Source organism: Acromyrmex echinatior, chromosome 6 (genome assembly GCF_024713525.1).
Source record: "Acromyrmex echinatior isolate Ae372 chromosome 6, ASM2471352v2, whole genome shotgun sequence".
Classification (NCBI taxonomy): domain Eukaryota; kingdom Metazoa; phylum Arthropoda; class Insecta; order Hymenoptera; family Formicidae; genus Acromyrmex; species Acromyrmex echinatior.
Genome location: NC_141857.1, coordinates 6,278,954 through 6,297,641, shown reverse-complemented (window position 1 = coordinate 6,297,641; position 18,688 = coordinate 6,278,954). Strand labels below are relative to the sequence as shown.

The 18,688-nt window shown below is 38.1% G+C and overlaps 1 long non-coding RNA gene across 1 annotated transcript; it reads right to left on the bottom strand.

Moving 5' to 3' along the window:
- Window positions 1-1,648: 1,648 nt before the first annotated feature.
- LOC147909314 (uncharacterized) lies at window positions 1,649-18,302 on the bottom strand. The gene is made up of 2 exons (XR_015545448.1): window positions 12,217-18,302; window positions 1,649-4,298 (listed from the first exon to the last, which is right to left on the bottom strand). It is a non-coding gene; the product is annotated as an uncharacterized LOC147909314 (long non-coding RNA).
- Between the last annotated feature and the right edge of the window lie 386 nt (window positions 18,303-18,688).

Genomic DNA, 18,688 nt, shown 5'->3' with positions numbered 1-18,688 from the left:
AGATTCACGCGCGGATGCGTATTGCATTACGCGCGATTTACATATGTCAGTTCGACGGCCGGTCCGACCCTGAGAGTAATAATGGTTCGTATCTGCGTAACACGTAATACGACGGCGAATACGGGAGAAAGACAGAGACACGGACAGAGGGCAGGGAGAGGACGGGGCGAGGACGCCGGAGGGCGAGCGTGAAAAAAAAAAAAAAAAAGAAAAAGAGGAAGAGCAGAGGCCTGCGAGTGCTTCGCGCACGGTGCAACGATAACGCGTTCTGCAGGATGACTGATAGCTTTCATATCGCAAGAGGATGTTGCGGATGCGTGGGTAGATGCGGGGATGAGGCCACGGACAAGTTTCCTTTATCATGGCGCATTACGAATCTAAAGTCCGATATATACGACTACGAGCGTGGTATATTGTCAAAATATGCGGAAGAGACATTAGATTACATGCCAAAAAAAGTCACGTAATGCTGGTTTTAATAGTAGTGCTCTTTCTACCATCAAGACAAATAATGATGAAATTATTCCTGTTTCCCGATGCTTTAATTTCAAACAAATAATTTTTATCGTCGTTCCACGTATTTTTCACGCATTTTACTGAGTTTTAATTTCGAATAATTTTCATCATTTCTCCATGTATCTGGGGCACGTTTCTCCTTTACTTTTGGCGTCTTAGATCCATCTTTTGCAATATTTGAAATGAAAAAAAAAAAAAAGATATTGTATAAATATAATTTCTCAGCTATTACGCAGTTCTAAAGAACACTTAGCACGTGTATACAAAATTACCATCTCGTCACGATTTCACCACGTTTTACGATACAACTGATTTTGACTTGTATGCATAGAAGAACGCGAGTGGAAATCCAAGAAATCTCTCCGAGACTTAGCGGAGTAAAACGTGGACGCGCATCGGATCGCAAGCTTAACTCTGAGCGGCAACTCTGTAAAAAGCTGTATGCGGGGAAGTAAACGAAATGGGGCAACAATAAACGAACGCGAAGGCGAAAGGGGAGCGGCCGATGGAAACGTCAAAATGTAACACGGTATTACGAAGCGCGTACAAACGGCCGGTTGTTCTGCAATAATGCCAGTATTGTTGAGCTTATCAAGCGAGGCTAATTGGACGCCAACAGCTGGACCGAGGCTTCGCTGTAACCCAGACTGCAGTCCGCGCGCCGCCTCTACTTTACACTGATAATGTAATGGGACCTATCTGGAACACAAAAGGCCGCAATAGATTAATGGATTTGTCTGAAATTGTCACCGAGTGTCAAAACAAATCGATGGGGAAAACGGGAGACAGTATTTGCAGCTAGACGGAGAGTTGCGCGTTGCATCGTCGCCGTTGAACTCGTTAATCCCCTTTATCGGCCTTTCAACGAAATTGCATGCAAATGCGAAATACAGTCCGAAATACACGAATCTCCTACGAGATTTCCAAAACAAAACTTATAGTCTTATATTCATCTGACCTTCAATAGATCGCTTATTTCATAATTATCCATTTTACAATTTCCTCTTCATTTCGATTTCCAGCTATAAACATTGATCTTGTTATCTCGATTTTATGCGTATCGTCGCATAATGACGACACTATCGAGTTTCTTAAAACAGTAAACGTGCGTTGTAACTCTTCGCTACTTGAGTTTACGATGAAGCACAGAAGACAACGCGACGCGCGCGACGCAGTTGAGGCAGGCGATCGTGTCGACTTTCACAACAGGAACACGAGGAGGCTATGTTTGCGTTGCGAGAATCAACTTCGCGGCTCGGGTGTGTGCGTGATGAACGCGCGCGAGCGTTACGCACATCGCGCGTGCAGTAATAATAGCCGAGGCGAGTCTCGAGTCTCGAGTCTCGATTAGAGCCTGCTCGTACGTAAGTAGTAAGCAGGAGTGGAAAGAACGGTGGCCTCGCCACCGATGTGTTTTCTGTTTGAGAGAAAGAGGCGAGGAAGCATACATACGTGTACGTACGTATGTCGGATTTCGTACTATCGATCCTACGCAGTTTCGTTTAATGAAAGAAATAAATTGCCGCGTTCTCATGAAAATGGACCACTGTACGTGTTTCGCAATCGGCCGATGCCCTCTCGCAACGCGCTTTTATACACGTACATATATATATTGACTCGGCCGTATTTACATATATACGTATTTCAATCACCGTCGACAATTACGCTGATGCGCGATAATTTACATGTCGACTGTTCAATTTTGCACCATTCTTTCGGATCATTATCAGTTTTCGATAAACGTAATTCGCGTCGATTCGCGAGAGATTCGGTTTCTCGTGTAACTCATTAATATAATTAAACAAGCGCGTGAGAGTTGCTTTCGAGCGTTGCATTTTTAGAACAGATAATAGAAGCATTGAATTGTCGGCCAATTAATAACTGCCATATCCTTCGTATAATGTCAGAAATGAAACGCGAACTACTTTAACCGGATTAAAATCTCTCTACCGGGGGGGGGGGGGATAGAGAGAGCGAGACCGAGGTTGAGTGAGGTTCCGTGTTGATTTTAACGAAATCTTCATTCTCCTCTCCTCGCCCGATTGGCGGTGCATCGCGGCCATACCTCGAAATCGAAACTTTGCCGCGATTCTCTCGCTTCGAGTTTACCGAGTTCGAAACTAGTCGACCGTTCAATCGGACGGGATATCGTGCAAAGTCTGTCTCCTGAGACCCGTACTGTCCCTGGGTCGGGCAAAATTAGTCGATAAACCCCAGTTTAAAGTTCCCAAACTTCTACACAGGAGTTTCCCCCCGCGAGACAGCAGGAATTTACTTCCCCATTGCGGATCGAGGAAAGTGAAGGATGAGACAAGAAAAGGAAAGCCGAAGCCGAAGGATCAGAGAGAAACGGTGGATAATTTTCTATTGCAAGCTTATGAAAGGGATCGTTGCATAAATTTGTTGCCCTTTGTTAAGTTAATGGATTGGATGAAATTATCCTTTAATAGTTTCTTTTTAAAAATTAATTACGATCAGTAGTTAAGTATCAAATTTTTTATCGTAATTCTCGAATTATTAATAATAAAAAAAAAACAAAAAAACAAAAAGAGAACAAAAAGATTTAAAGAGAGCTGTATATTTTCCCGTGTAGAATTGCCGTTGGGATTTCATCTCCGACTGTACTAATCAACAAGGCGCCATAGAAAACGCATTAATGAGTAAATCAGTGGCCGACGTACTAATACATTTATTTCCTCGAGTTCGAGTCCTATATCGAGTAACAATGTTCGTGGAATCAGCGGTCGTGTTCCTCGCGCTTCTTCCCGGATGTGCGAATGTTGGCCGCGGTTATCTCGGAGGCGCGACGCTGCTGATTGATTGAGGCATCGAATTTCATTAATCGCTCGTTAGCCGATGCGCGCCTCGTATGTAAATCTCGGTCGTATGATGGCGTGTATGGCTAGATAAGAAGTATATAGATAGCGGGTTATCGCGCGGTCGTTCTTGCCAAGTGAATCGCTTCTTCCCCGCGGCTCTCGTCGGAATCGTGACTCATTTATTTGAAAATAATAACGTACATTCTCTGCTCTCTTCTCTTATCCACGACATTTCTGATTTCTTCCTCCATCCCATCAGCACACATCTCTCCCTCCCCATTTCTCTGCGTCGTGTCGCTACTTTCTTTTTCTCCGCGAATCAGCCTTCTTTCATCATCGGGAAATCGCAGCAGTTGCAGCCCATTATCGGTCCGAATATTCCCGAGTTTTTAGAGTTTGATGCATCGATGAGAGAATTTTTTTCATCCTTTTTTTACCCCCCGCTCAATTTTTTAATAATATCTAATTAATCACGTGTGTAACCATTGTTAATTAATTACGCACATAATGTGCGTGATCTTTTTTATTTAATCGACAAATAAATTCAAAAATAAATTTAAAGCATTACAGTGCAGAATTGTCCACATTGTGAATTTTTTTATTTACCTCCTTCGTCTCCTTCGTTTTTTTCTCTTATAGTCCACCTCCGCGTGGCAATCCTCTGTGCTGTGATAATCCGAGCGGGTCAGCTGGTTAAAGAAAGTTTCTTCTAGTCACAGTCGTTCGCGCAGTAACATCGGCCAATGACGATGAAGACGACAGCCGCGATGGGTCTCCACGTTGGTAAATGGCCATTGAGTCAATTACGCGGATAAAGTGCGCCATTGTGCGGCGCGGCAGCGATTTTTCTAACCCCGTTCTTCTGTCACAGACGTTCGCGGGATTAGATGGATAACGACTCGTGCCTAATGACGTACGTTTATTTGATATGGTAGTTAGCGCACTTCCTTGTCGTTCCCCTTGCTAATGGAATTAGAATAAGACGAAGAATGTATTGATCTCTTAAGAGCTATAGATTTTTTACTTCCTGTATTATACGACTGTATGTGCGTGTAATCGTTGAGTCGTAGCAAAAGGATGGTTCGATAGAGAGAAATCTTTGCGAATACAATTCAGTATAACAGTTGATTGTATTAAGAGTAATTAAGGCAATTGAAATTACATCTTTATTAATAATAAATAATATTCAGTAAATTAGTTATTTATTTATGTATTTTTCGTTTGTTCCTTCGTAATTTCAATGATTAATTCCAATATTATTCGTAATCTAAATGCGCAATATAAATGATAATGAAAATGAACACTGATGAAAGATAATAAGTGGGAGTGATGATACAGCTGGACGACGGCATAATATTATAACAACAGCCCGTGATATTCACTTCTTGATAAAGCGATTACGATAATGACACATTATTATCATTCCATGATATGGCATAGTTATATGTCCACGCTTCTGAATTGTTCTTTTATTATTATTGTTATGTGGCTTCATATTTCTGATCTATGTATCGACGAATCTATGACAAATTGGGGTCGATAAATTTTTTATGATATAATGATCGAACGATGTTTTTTACGTGCACTATATTGTTTTTTTCTGGATTCTATCGAAAAGAAATGTGCAAAAATGTGTTTTTATGTCACAAATTGCAATTATTTACGTATTATTTTGCAGTTTATATAGTTCCAAAATGTGAGTGAATATGAAATAACGTATATTGCAATATTTATGGTGTTCTCGGGAAACAATACGTTCGCTTTCTCCTTAGATAAATTTTTCCCACAAGTCTCACGTGCTAACGAATGCATCGCAGGTTTCGCGATACCGGAAATTCACTTAGTAAGATGCAATTATCCCGTACAACTCTCTCCTGTATGTTCAATAAAAATCCCACGATCGGCGCTGCCCGTTGTACTCAATTATAGCATTTATAATGCGGTATGTCATCGATAGGGTAGTGGCAGTCACGGGTTATTATTGACAAGAAAAAACGCATATACTGCCATTGAGGTATCGAGTGTTTCTCTTGGCGCGTGTACGCCCATAATATTTGGTTATCCCTGTGCACGTGATCTTTCGAAAGTTAACGATAGGTTCGGTACCACCAGCACGTTTAACCCCTTCGTTCAACCACATTATGAATAGCTACCCCGGTTACATGTGATGTTTACCCCGTTACCTTGCACGCCTTCGCGTTTACCCCCTCTTATATCTTATCGATTTTTTCATCGAGATCGAATTACATAACGATTCGCGACCGAGCGCGCAAATAAAATCATTAATAATAATCTGATTCTTCTTTTCGAATTTAAGATGTATGATATTCATTCATAGATTACGTAGATAGAAATAAATTTGCGATTGAAATGAATTCACATCGTTCAACTTTGCTATGCGTTGGAAAAAGTACCTACTAAATATCGAATGAAATAATTTTAATTAAATGCTTGGTTAATTCAACCAAAAATAATTTTATTTTTTTTAATATTTAACAATTATAACCAAATGGTTGGTTATAATATTTGTCAAATATTTAGAAAAATATAAAATCATTTCTGACTATATTAAGCGAACATTTAGTTGAAATTATTTCACTCAATATTTGGTAGCTATTACGAAACTCTTTTTTTTTTTTAATATAGGTGCGTCAATAAAAGAATATTCCATGTACGAAAAATTAAATTACAATTACGTGCAATTTTAAAAGGTTAATTGTATTATTTTGGAGCCAGCTTTCGTCAATTATTATTTCTTGGTTAAACGACGAGTTTTCTACAGTCTAAAATTATCGCTTGTACTTAATTATAGTTGAGACGTCTAGGCGTGCATTCGCGCGCGATTTACTCTCCGCACAGGGACGGGGTGGCATGAGATTACACGTGTTTCAAAAGAACGGTCAGCCGACACGCACGTGAGACAAAAGACACCGATTGGGCGCCGATAAATATGCGGGGGTTCCCGGTGTGTTTATTCAAATTCAGTTCGACACGCGGAAAACAAGCGTGCGCATCGCGCGCGACGGACACGCGAGACTTGCGTGCACGTAGTGCAAGTATACGTTACGCGTTCATCAGCTAAGTGCTCCCGACGCTGTCTCTCCTGCCAGTTTACGTACGATTTGTTTTAGCAAATGAAGAGGAAATAGGTACCGTCAAATTCGCTTAATTTCGGCTACGGCCGTATCTACTTAAGCCATGCACGCACTTAACGCTGTTATCGCATTTCACATGTATTCGCGTATCATTAATCTGTACATTTATCATTAATTTGGAACACTTGTGTTGTTGTTAGGAGATAATCGCCTCAGCTTTGCGCGATTATTAAGTCGTTTTATTCCAATAAATTGTTCGATATTTAGTGTAGGTATATTTTATACGAATAATAAAAATATATATTTTTACGTAAAATATGAGAGAATTATTGTGCAGCAATATGTATTTGCTCCAGTTTGTTTTTCAATAATTATTATTTTATTCCTAACAACTTTTCGCGCATCATAAATCTTCGCTTTCGGTTTATATTACGCGCTTATTCACGTTAAGCCCGTGAAATTTATTTTAGGCAGATGATACCGTTATCATCGGATCAATCTTCGTATCAGCCTTAAAACGTGATATATCGATCTCCGCGGACGCGGACGCAAATAATGCCGTCGCGCGTAACAACCAATGCCGGCTAATGAATTCTTAGTGTCCGCGTACTCGGCTCTCGAGCATTCCCGGACACGCGAGCCCTCCTCATGGAGGGTTAATTTAATACTAGTAGATCGCCCGCAGGTATATCCACCCCGGCAGGTATCTTCCGTCTCCGCCCTACGTCGACGAGTAGACCGCGAAAGTGATGCCGCGCTGGGCATAATACTCTGTTATATCTTTCCAACCCCTCGCTCGTTTTACCTTTCCCCCGCGTAAGGGGGTTGGAAAGAGTTATATCCACGATCTTCTATCAGCGCGCCACGGTAATGAGAACACGACGATCATTGAAATGATACGTCGCGGTGAAATGGGATATGCCACCTTACTTGCGTACGTGTTCCTGTTGTGCGCTGAGTGAACGTGCAATGTTCTGTTCAGGAAATGCGGAGATAATGTAAGTGCGTCTCAGGGAGTAATCACTCCCAATGACAGTAGTACTGATTAAATATATTTGGGCGAGCGTATGGGCACGCGTATTGTCGCTCGCAATTATTTATAATTAACAATATCAAACGTGAAAAAATTATCAAGAGTTGATCTTTCACTAGTTTATTTATTGAGTTATTTAAAATTGAGGACTTGTAAAAACTGTAAAAGTTAGAAACAATTTTGTTAATAAAAGTTATACGATACACACTTCAAAATTCATCATTTTATAATAAGAGATATTAATAGAAGAGATTATAATGAGAGATAGTAATAAGAGATTTTTCAGTTTGTCTTGATTTTCTAGAATTTTGATCTTGAATTTAATTTCGTTGCAAAAAAACTTAATTTGCGTTTAGCAGCATATTTCATTGCCTGTATCATGTTATTAAGATCATACTATTATCATATTATTATCATGTTTAATATTTATAGATCATACTATTATTACATTTAATATTTGAAAGATAAATATGTAAAGTGCGTGCGCATAATGAATGCACGTCATGGATTTTTTTATTTTCTTTTTCTTGATTTTAATTACATATTCCAAAGTTACGTAAATGTTGTTGTGCGCACTTTTATGATTACATAAAATATTGAAATATGTTTTTCTTTATCGTCTCAACTCAGAAAGATGCGAACAGAATGTGCTGCAAAGAATCGTGCGTTCATGGATGAGTACAAATAATATGCGTATAGAGACATTTGTAATCATTTCTCGAAAATGATATTTTTGGAAACAACTTTATTCATATATGGTAATCATAAAAAAATGTCAAAAGTTTAAAAAAAATTAAGCGCTGGGGCTATATTAAAAGATTAAAAAAAAATCGTTTATTATTATTATAAAGTACTTTTGAAATCATTCACTTTTGTAAAAATCCATCTTTTTTATAATTTTAATATATAATATCAAAAAAAGATAATCGAAAAAAGATAATCGATTTTTTTTTCAAAGGAATATGTTTTACCTATAAGCACGTATAAAAAAATATGTGTCCTTTATTTCGATATAAAATACAATATAGAAACTTAACAAAATCGGAGAGGGGACATTTCCGTGCATTTTCTTGTAAGATATTTCCACTATCGAATATACGATTATCTCAAGCGGACTATCGCCTCTTTAGATCGCGTGGCTACGCGATGGGGGGCGTTGAGAACCTCATTAGACCGATCGATGGAGTGGCGCATGAGTGTCCAATTATCATGATTCTCTTATCGAGTACCTCCCTTGGCTCACCACGAAGTGGAGGAACTTGGAAAATGGCCTCCGAAATAAATCAGTCGCCGAACTTCCCGATTCGTGATCGCGTGTGTAGTCGATGCATCCGGGAGAGGAGGGATTGAGAATTGGCAGAAACTTCGAGGGCTGATTGTCCATGACGAGCTTATCCGGACCGATTTTACGGCCATGTAACGTGCATCCCACTTTATTACCGCGACGTTCCCGGCATTTATCGTGAATTTCACTCTCACGTCGCGGAACTCGTTATGAAATGTTCCGGGAACACGTTATTACGAGAGACGCAGTTGGACGACGAATATTACTGCGGTGTACATTTCCGTAGAATTTTCCTAAATTAACGATTTCGTTGTTGCGCGATATATACCTGCGTCTGGTAGACAAACAATATTATCAAATGATCACGATACCGTTTTCGTTGAATTCTTTCCATTCCCAATTTTGCCAATTACTTGTAATAAAAATGACGATTCCACGTCGTAAATGGAAACACGAAAAGGTCTTTCTTATTATCATGAGACTTTTGAACGTACAAAAATTGATTGTTAAATATATTTATGTCCGAAATAACTAAAAATTACTCAAAGAATTTTTGGAATTTAAAACGTATTTCACTTTACGCGTGCAATGGAGATTGAAGTGTTAAGTAACTACCGCCATGGGGGTTGACCGCAAAAATATTGGTTAGTGCGCAGTAACATTTTATCTCGAGCTGATTCCAGCGATATCATCGAGCCCCAAATTTTCGAGGATTTTGATCGTGCGAGCGGATCGGCCGATTCGTATCGGAAGCGTTCCACCACCGCGACAAAGTTGCGTGAATACACGATAGGGTCGCGGCGACAACCATCGGTGGTGGTCTCGGGGCGCGGAGGAGGGTTGCACACTCTGGTAACCTAACCCATATCGAGTCGAAGGGTGGGATGGTGCGAGGGGGTGGCGCGGCGGTGATCCACCCGCGCATTCGTCCATCGCGTCCGTACTAATCTGTGGTCCAGTCGTAAACCGTTTAATTCCGCACCGTGATAAACCGCGCCCGCCGTTTATTGCCTGCGCCACCCCAGGTCACTCTACCACCCCCTCGGAAAACCACCCTCACCGGAGGATAGTACGAGTCTCTGCATTCGTGCACGACAAGTTCATCCGGGCGAATGTAATTAATAGATATTATTTATTCGTAGTGCGTTTACGGTCAATGCGCTGATAACCGGTCGAATGACAAATCGTCAGGATAAACTGTATCTTCTTGTCAGGTTAAAACCTTAATATCAGATGTTATCGCTGTTATTTTATGTTCTTTTACTTTGTTTTATTACGGTTATATATCATAGTGGTATATTGCTAACATCTCGTCTTTTGTGTAAGCTTTATTATTTTCTCACTCTTTTATTTGCCAGCTTTATTAAATACCAAGCTTATATAATATATTGTGCAATAAAATTATTATCATTAGATATTATTACACATTTTTTTCTTAAATATTAACTTTAAATGGATAAATGATGATTTTTTGCAGCGTGGTTTATGAGATATGACTTAATTAGGTCTTTCCCTCCCGTTTGACCCTTTCATTTTTACGCGAGAAAGACGGAGAAGAAAGAGGCCGTGGTGAATGGCGAAATTTCAGAGGGGAAATTTTCATGCCGCCTTTTAATCCTCTTTTGCGTTTCACGGTGGTCAAAAGAGCTTTGGTGGTTTTTTTTTTTAACTACAACGAGGGAGAATCAAAGAGCACAAAGATTGGTTATCGTCATTGGCACGGAATATATTTAATCACTCTATCAACGCTCGCTCTACTTTGTATTTTCCGATTAGTTGAATTGTTCGTGAAATACGTGTATATTTTTTCTATGTAGCCTGTATGTTTTCTTGAAGCACCTAACGCTTTGTTACTTTTTCGAAAGCATCTGTCTTACGAAAATGTGATAGGACGCTTTAGCCTTTAAGATAAAATAAGCCAATTTCGCATACGATTTCTCGATTTACGCCCGCTGCTCAGGTATCGCCTATTTAATGCCATCGGAGACATCTATCAATTTAATTGGGCAATGTTAATTCCGCCGACGATGGCCTATAAACCGTGGGTGTATTGCTAACGAGACGCAGCATGGGGTAGTTCGGTTTCCCAGGCGCGATTGCATATATATATATATATATATATATTGCATATCCTGAGTGAACAGACTGAACAGAGTGAGAGAGAGAGAGAGAGGGGGGGGGAGAGGGAGGGAGGGAGAGAGAGAGAGAGAGGCTACTGGCTACTGTTAATCAGTTTAGAGTTTATGTCCCTCCATAAACCCGGGTAGTCCCCGTCTAGATGTCATTAATAAAACCCCCGTTGATAACTCGAAAAGTCGCAAGATATACCGGACGGGTAACATCGTCGTCGTCGTCGTCGTCGTCGTCGTCGTCGTCGTCGTCGTGATCGTCCCCGTGGTGGTTGTGAAGTGTATAAACTTTTGTATACGTGGAGCGCCCATTATGTGTCTCGACGAAAGAGAAGAATTTATTGCCGAGATCCGCATCACTCTCCTTGAAATATAACAGCTTTTTCATTTTGATTATGGCGCTTTTAATCTAGCGTTTCGGATAATTATCTGGATTACATCAATAGCTTTGTAGGATTTTTGTCAGCCGAGTTAACTTTCAGATAAGTAAAGCTACGTAAAGGTTATTACGATAATACATTTATTACGACAAATCGTTGATTTTATTTGTAATTTTTTTACTAATTTTATCATCATGTGACTGACGAACAATATGTGTGAACAATGTTTATTTTTACGATTATATTTTATACGTAGCTTAGTTTGTCGCGTGGCGTGAAGATTACGTCGAGAGTTTCAATTTTTTTTATAATTTTGTTGCGAGTTAGGTATTTTCGATATCGCGTGAATGGTATATGGAAAAAAGATAGTCCCTTCAAATATCAACGTGCGATAGCCGTGCCGGCTACGATATCGCGATGGCTCTCACACATTTTATGGGATTAAAACTCAGGCACGTATCGGCGTTTGTGCGCGCGTTCGTGTGGCTGACTGATACATTTCGAGTTTTAACGATGATCCGGGCAATAACTTCGGGCTTAATCGTGGTGTGAGTTGTTGGCTTTCGCTCGATCACCAATCATTGTTTATATGCCTTTGGTAATTAACTAATGTTCTTCTCTATGTAAATTACGCGCCATTTCGTGTTTCTGTCCCATACATCGCGCAGTCGGAATGAATTAATAATGCTGAGAGCACATCTCGAAGACGCGAAGAAGAATTGTAATTTTTATTTATACGAAACATGTCAGATGTTCCAAAATATTATTTTTGATGTCGGAAATAATTTTTATTAAAAAATTTATTGATCATTTTATTAATAATTCGACAAATTATTTAATAAATTTTTCATAGAATCTAATATTTCGAATTTATTGTAATCAAATATAAAATTATATGAACTGAAAATTGCGGTACAAACTACGCGATGAGAGAAGATTGCAACGCAATGCAAACATACCTTAACCATTCCTTGCCCTCCCGCGAATATATACGTTTCTCCTGGCGAACGAAGCGCATTTGCATCATCAGGCGGGTAACGACAGCAACGATGCGACCTACAATAATTATTACGATCGGAAGGTCGTGGAAAGGTACGTAGCATCGCGTACGTACGTATATAGCTGCGTAGCATGCGTAAAGGCGGGAAGGCGATAAGATCGAATGCGTGTGTCCCCGCGGGCACCCTCCTGTCACCGTGTCTAACACGTGAGATGCAACACGCACGGCCTTACGGTGCGTGGTGCGTGTCTGCTTGAGCCAGTCCTCTCTCCTTCGGACGTGCGAGGACGGTTGCGTGCATGCAGACTGACCTTCGCAACTGCGCGTACGCAGGGATCAGTGTCTCTCAAATTCCTTTGATTGCTGGCTGCAAAGAGAGAAATATTGAGATGCTTCAATGTTACGAGAATGAATTTAAAAACTTTACTTGCAGTATACCCTAAAGGTATAAGTGTAAGCTACGTTTCCTTTTAACGATCTTGCGTAGGCGAAGAATATTTTGGAACTTTAGACACATTTCTAAATTTGAGAAACGCTGGACGTCAAAGAGCCTCGAGGCTACTCGTTCAAATTACGCTACTTTCAATTAGTTTCGAGGATAAATTATCGTGATAAGGAGTATCATTCTTACTGGTTTACTTCGGAATTGCTATTAATTTTACACTCGTTCATTATTTTAACCGATGTTCTATATATTGTGAAATGTTCCATTCGCATTTCACGTTTGTACGAAATATATAATTTATTTTGTTGTATTATTAATTAATTTCTATTTGATTAATAATTTTGATTAATAATTACTGTTTTATATAAGTAAAAGAAACGCAAAAGATATTTGTATCTCTCTTAAATGGGTCCCTTTTATTCATTTTCCTACCATCACCTAAATTCTACTATCGATTTTCGATTATTTATACTTAAAAATTCGTAGAAGATGCATGCCGTGACGAAGTTCGTCGCGGTATATTGACGCGAAATCGCTTGTGCGCCGTAAATATGTACGACGGAATAGTGCACGGATAAGAGTACGATCCATTAACCGTAGAAGAAGGTAATATGGCATTAGCACGCGCGAAAGGGCGTGCTGACCTATCCCACTGACGGAGGTCGTACGAAAGGGGAAAAGGTAATGGGGTGGAGGCGCCGACCCTTCCTCATCATCGTTGGCACAGTTAATTACCGTCGATGATTTCACAGACCAAAGAAGAGTCAGAAGCGCACACTTATCGTGGACCGTGTAATCGGCAGTTTCACGTATGTAATCCACTAGAGATGCTTCAGTTATTATTCCCTTCAGTTATTATTATTGATTATCTCGTACTTACAGAAAAGATAATATTTATTCACTGAGAAGTTGAAGTCTTATCATTGGTTGCCGTTATACATAGAGAAAGAATAAGTACATATTTTAATATGAGATAAATTCTTAAAAAAGGATATCATTTGAAATTATAATTATGTATTCCTATTTTTTTGCTTTTCTGTAGTATTAATTGATTGTATTATTACACATTTACGGAATATTTTTGTGCATCTCATAAATGCGTTCGTCGCTCTCTCGACTCTATACGAATAAAGAAAACTAGACCGACTGGCTGGCACCGCTGGTGCAGTTTCGGTGCACGAAACGCGAAAAATATGAAATTCGTTTCTTCACGGAACTTTGAATTGGGATATTATTTAAAGTGTTTCGCACAATTTCGACTCAATCTTTCGCCTCTTTTTGCTCACATCTTTTCATTGACTACCTGTCTCCTTTTCATTTTGTTTTCAATATAAGCAGCTGCATTTACAAATCTAGACGTAATTTTAACATTTTTTATTCTATTAAACGATTAAAAATATAAATTAAGTCGTGTGAAAAAAATAATTGATATCAATGTTTAACTGTGAGGTCGTTGAGTTATTACAAACTTCGATATTTTTGTATTATAATTTCAGATTCTAGAATTTTTATACGCAATTAAAATTTATTTATTATTTCACTATAAGTGGAATAATATGTGCATCATATTGTTAGTATAATGTTATAAAAATACTGAAGTATCGTAATAATTTAAGATACGAAAATCGATGAAGAGAGATAATATTAATATTTTATATATTTTAATGATAAATGTTATTTTTGGAAACATATACGTAATATATATACATATTTTTATTTTAGATAAGCTAACCAGACTTCATATGGCATACCTAAGCTTTACGATTTTATCTAATTTTTTTACTCACAATCGGTCCAAAATAAAAAATTGGTGATCACAGATTCAAAAAAAGAATATTTCTAAACATGAAAAAAATATGAGACATTTCCAAATATTTATATGGGTGCAGTAAAGATTTTAAGAAAAAATAGCATTTTTATAGCAGGTCATATTAAGTACACGATATATTGTATGATTTATTTATATATCAGTGATGTAGAAATTATTATAAACGAATCAACTGTTTTCGATTGCTTTGTTTCTATTTATTACTTACGGCGCATTATCGTCATTATTTGTTATTGAGAATCTTTTACGGCCATGGCGAACGCGGCTGTTAAATTTCCGAGGATACGCCGGTATTCTGGTGATTCTGGAGAATGTCGGTTGATACGCAACGATCATTTGTCAGTGTGACGTACTCTCGCGTGCACGTACATATGAAGGAAAGCCGGATGCAGACCGAAAACTTTTATGACTTTTAATCAGACGAACAGTCTGGCTGGGTACCGAGATGCGAGTTCATTTGCGCTAATGAAATCAGTGTTATCTCTTCCCGTAGCTCGTATTATGCCAACTACTATTTTGCGCAGAACTATATTATAAACCGTAATGGCTGTTGTCCAAGTGCCCGAAGACTCATAAGTCTACAGTAGAATGAGAAAGAGAAGGAGAGATAGAAAAAGAAGGAATAACTGTGTATGGAACATATTTGTATTGATTGTATTGTTATCAATAATGCTCAATAATGCAATAATGTTACTTCAATAAAATCGCACATTAAAACTACAATGCTGTGACGATATGATTCGATGATTCTAATAAAAAACATATGAAGATAAATATGATCTATTATGATTTTTTTGGTGAAATATTTCCAACTAATATTCTGTAATTGCTAATTTTTGTATCGGTAATCTTTTTATCTCTCATTAAATCTGTTGTGTACGAATAATCAAGCATTCATTTAAGCATAATAATAGTATTTAATTTATTTTAGCTCTTAATGTTTTTACGCTATAATAATGGTATATTATAATGCTTCAAGTTGTAAAATACATATCTATGAAATTTGTGAAAAATTGGTGACATCGTTGAAATCAATAAATAACGTACTCCCGATATTTCGGCATATCTATACTCCCTTACGGAAATCCCTGACGCGGCGCTTACGTGACTGCGGACGGTGAATTAACGACGAAGCGATTTCGCGACATTATATCGCCGGCTACTTGGCAAATGGAGACGGCATTATATCTCGCGGCACGTGCTGCTTGGTAATCAGGCGGAGTACCTGGCTGCGTGGTAGCATATTGCAGGATTTCAGGTTCGGGTCCACTATTTTCCGCGACGACGCGCCATCCGTCCGCGTATGGCGTGCTACCAAGTATTATCACGCTCGCTACCGTCGTCAGTTTCGCAGACGACGCTCTTTAATAATATCTCGTCTGGTTTCCTACCCTCCGCGCGAATAAAGCGCATTTCGACTTTTGGCGATTAGCACCGTATGTTCCACAGCGGAAGCGTTTCAAATTAAATGTCGACGCACCTGAGCCTTAGACTCTACGACGAAAATGTCGTGACGCACGAAAAGAAAGAGACACTTCTAAATAGGTATAACCAGATATATTTCAATGTCAAATCATACTTCATTTTCAACCTTCAAGCCATTCGTTTACGGATATAGATTGATTTTACTTGCAAAATGGATTTCTTTATAGTTAAAAAAGAATTTAATAACCGTTTGTATTAGGTGTTGGAATTAATTCGTAGCGTTTTTTAATGAAAGAATGTTATTTATTTCACATGAGCATTAAAAAATACATTAATGAAAGTACTTCCCATCACTTGTAAAACGCTACGAATTAATTCCAACACCTAATAATAAAAACATGTAATTGTTATTTTTAGAACTTCGAACAAAGAAATAATGAATATCATTATTTTAGTTGAATAGAAATTGTAGAATAATTAATACAAAGTTCAAATATTTTACTCTTGAGATATCATGCAATGATGCTCTGTACATCTTTGATTTTTTTTTGTAATATAACTGTATTACCATCTCATTTTTATCGACAAAAAAAAATTAAAAATTTTTATTTCTGAGATTCTATAGTATTGGGTCATTTAAAAAGTATCCGCGGTTTTTTCATTCAAAAATTGAACAAAAAACCGCGAATACTTTTTAAATGACCTAATATATGTAATATAAATTATATACTAAATGTACATTCATGATAAAAATAAGATGTGAATATGGACCTAATCTTTCTCTTCTTCTTTGAAGAAATTGATTTTGATATTATTCTTTAAATACTTTTATACATAAACGTTTGAACACAATATTTTTAATGTGAATCTTATTTTAATAAAATAAAATGTTATTTTATATATATATATATATATATATATATATGATTTAGAAACAATAATTAGTTCATTATTTGTTTCATGTGTTTAAATTAGTCGCACGATCTACAATTATTATTGTACTGTATATTTGTATTTATCAAATGTATGGAATCTAAAAAAAAATAAAAAATAAAAATCTGCGAGACAAGGATGCGGTATTTCTATTCCATCGATGAATTAAAAACCGTCTTTAGGGAGCGTAGTTTTCCCACAGAATAGCCCGTATAAAAGAGATCCCGGTAATAATAGGTTACCGTCAGGACTCGCTTCTCTAGCCACGTCTATTCAACCTGTCATTCGCGTTTTGCGGTCGCTATTGTGATTTGCAATGGTAACCCTTCGCACATCCTGTCTATTGTCGCGAAAACGTTCGCTCGCGCTCTTATACCGCTTCCTCCTTTCCTGCATGTTCCCTATTTTTCCTCGCTTCTTTGCACTTGTAGAATTCTTTATCTGTCTCTTCAAGCTCTTCTCCATTAACGATTATACTTGCATAATCGTAAAACAATGCAGATACAAACACTTCATTATATACAGTTTTACTTATACATAATATATATTATTATTATAAATAGAGTTATATTTCTATTTTTTTTTCCAAAAAATTAAAAAATTATTTTAAACTTTTTCCAAAAGCATATATAACTGATTGAGAAGCAAAATCTCTATGTAAATTATAAATTTTCATTTTGTTTGATTATTATATAAATGAAAAAAACATTGTTACGTAAAATTGAAAGTGTAAGATTCCGAAGTATTTCGATGTCTTCTCCATTCACTTTTGAAGCCCTAACAATAAGAAAATAATGTATCGTTATAGACATACAATATGTAGAGCAAGTGAACCATATAAGTAACGATTATCCCAGGTCAGTCCCGTGAACAATCAGAACGGAACAAATTGGGACGAAAGCGATTATCAAGTCCCATAGGACGGTTTTACATTGTGTAGTAGGCGACATATGGTTGATGGTTTATTACTATTTTGTGCACAACTTGCTTAAATACCGTAAAACTTTTTCGTCGTTTGCAATGAAGGCAGGAAGGGGTGGAAGGAAGGAAACTAGCGTGGAGCATATAAGTAGCATGTAAGATGGTCTTTCTATTCCTGTGCTACTTCCTTCGTGCGGATGTCTGATTGTAGGTTCCGGAATATATCAATTGTACTTTTTGGTTAGAGACTTCTTGGTTTCCGTTTATACATTGACGTTAGTTCGTAACATACATCGTATAATATTTACATAATATATCATTTTTTTTCAACATCAAGCAGAAATGTGGCAGCCTTAATATATTTATTTATATTTTACCGGAAATACTATCTGATTGATCATGAATTTTAATTGTTTTGCATTATGATCAGTAAACTATCGTTAATTGTATCTTTCGTGCAAAAGCACTTCCTGTGACGTGTTGACTGAATAATTTGCAGCTACGGCAACTACGCACACGTGTCAGCCTTGACAATCTGGAAAGTGGTTAAGCATTAAAGCTGAAATTCCTAGCTACCATGTACCTCCGTGCACCAAAACGACTGATGGTAACGTTGACGACGCCTCGAGGCGGTGCAGTTGCAGGCAGCGAGCTGCAGCGAGATAGGCTAACGTCATAGGCCGTCCCTAGGGTGCAACTATGCCTTTGGCTTTGATGTTACCCATGGTTACGTCACGTGATCGTCCGCTATATCGTAGTTAATGGCCGGGGCCACATAGGAACGCAGCATTATCGAAGGGAGTTTAAAGGGACCTGGAGTAGGGGATGAATGAAGAGGATAGAGGGACGAGTACATCCGGCGAGGCGGAAGTCCTGGGC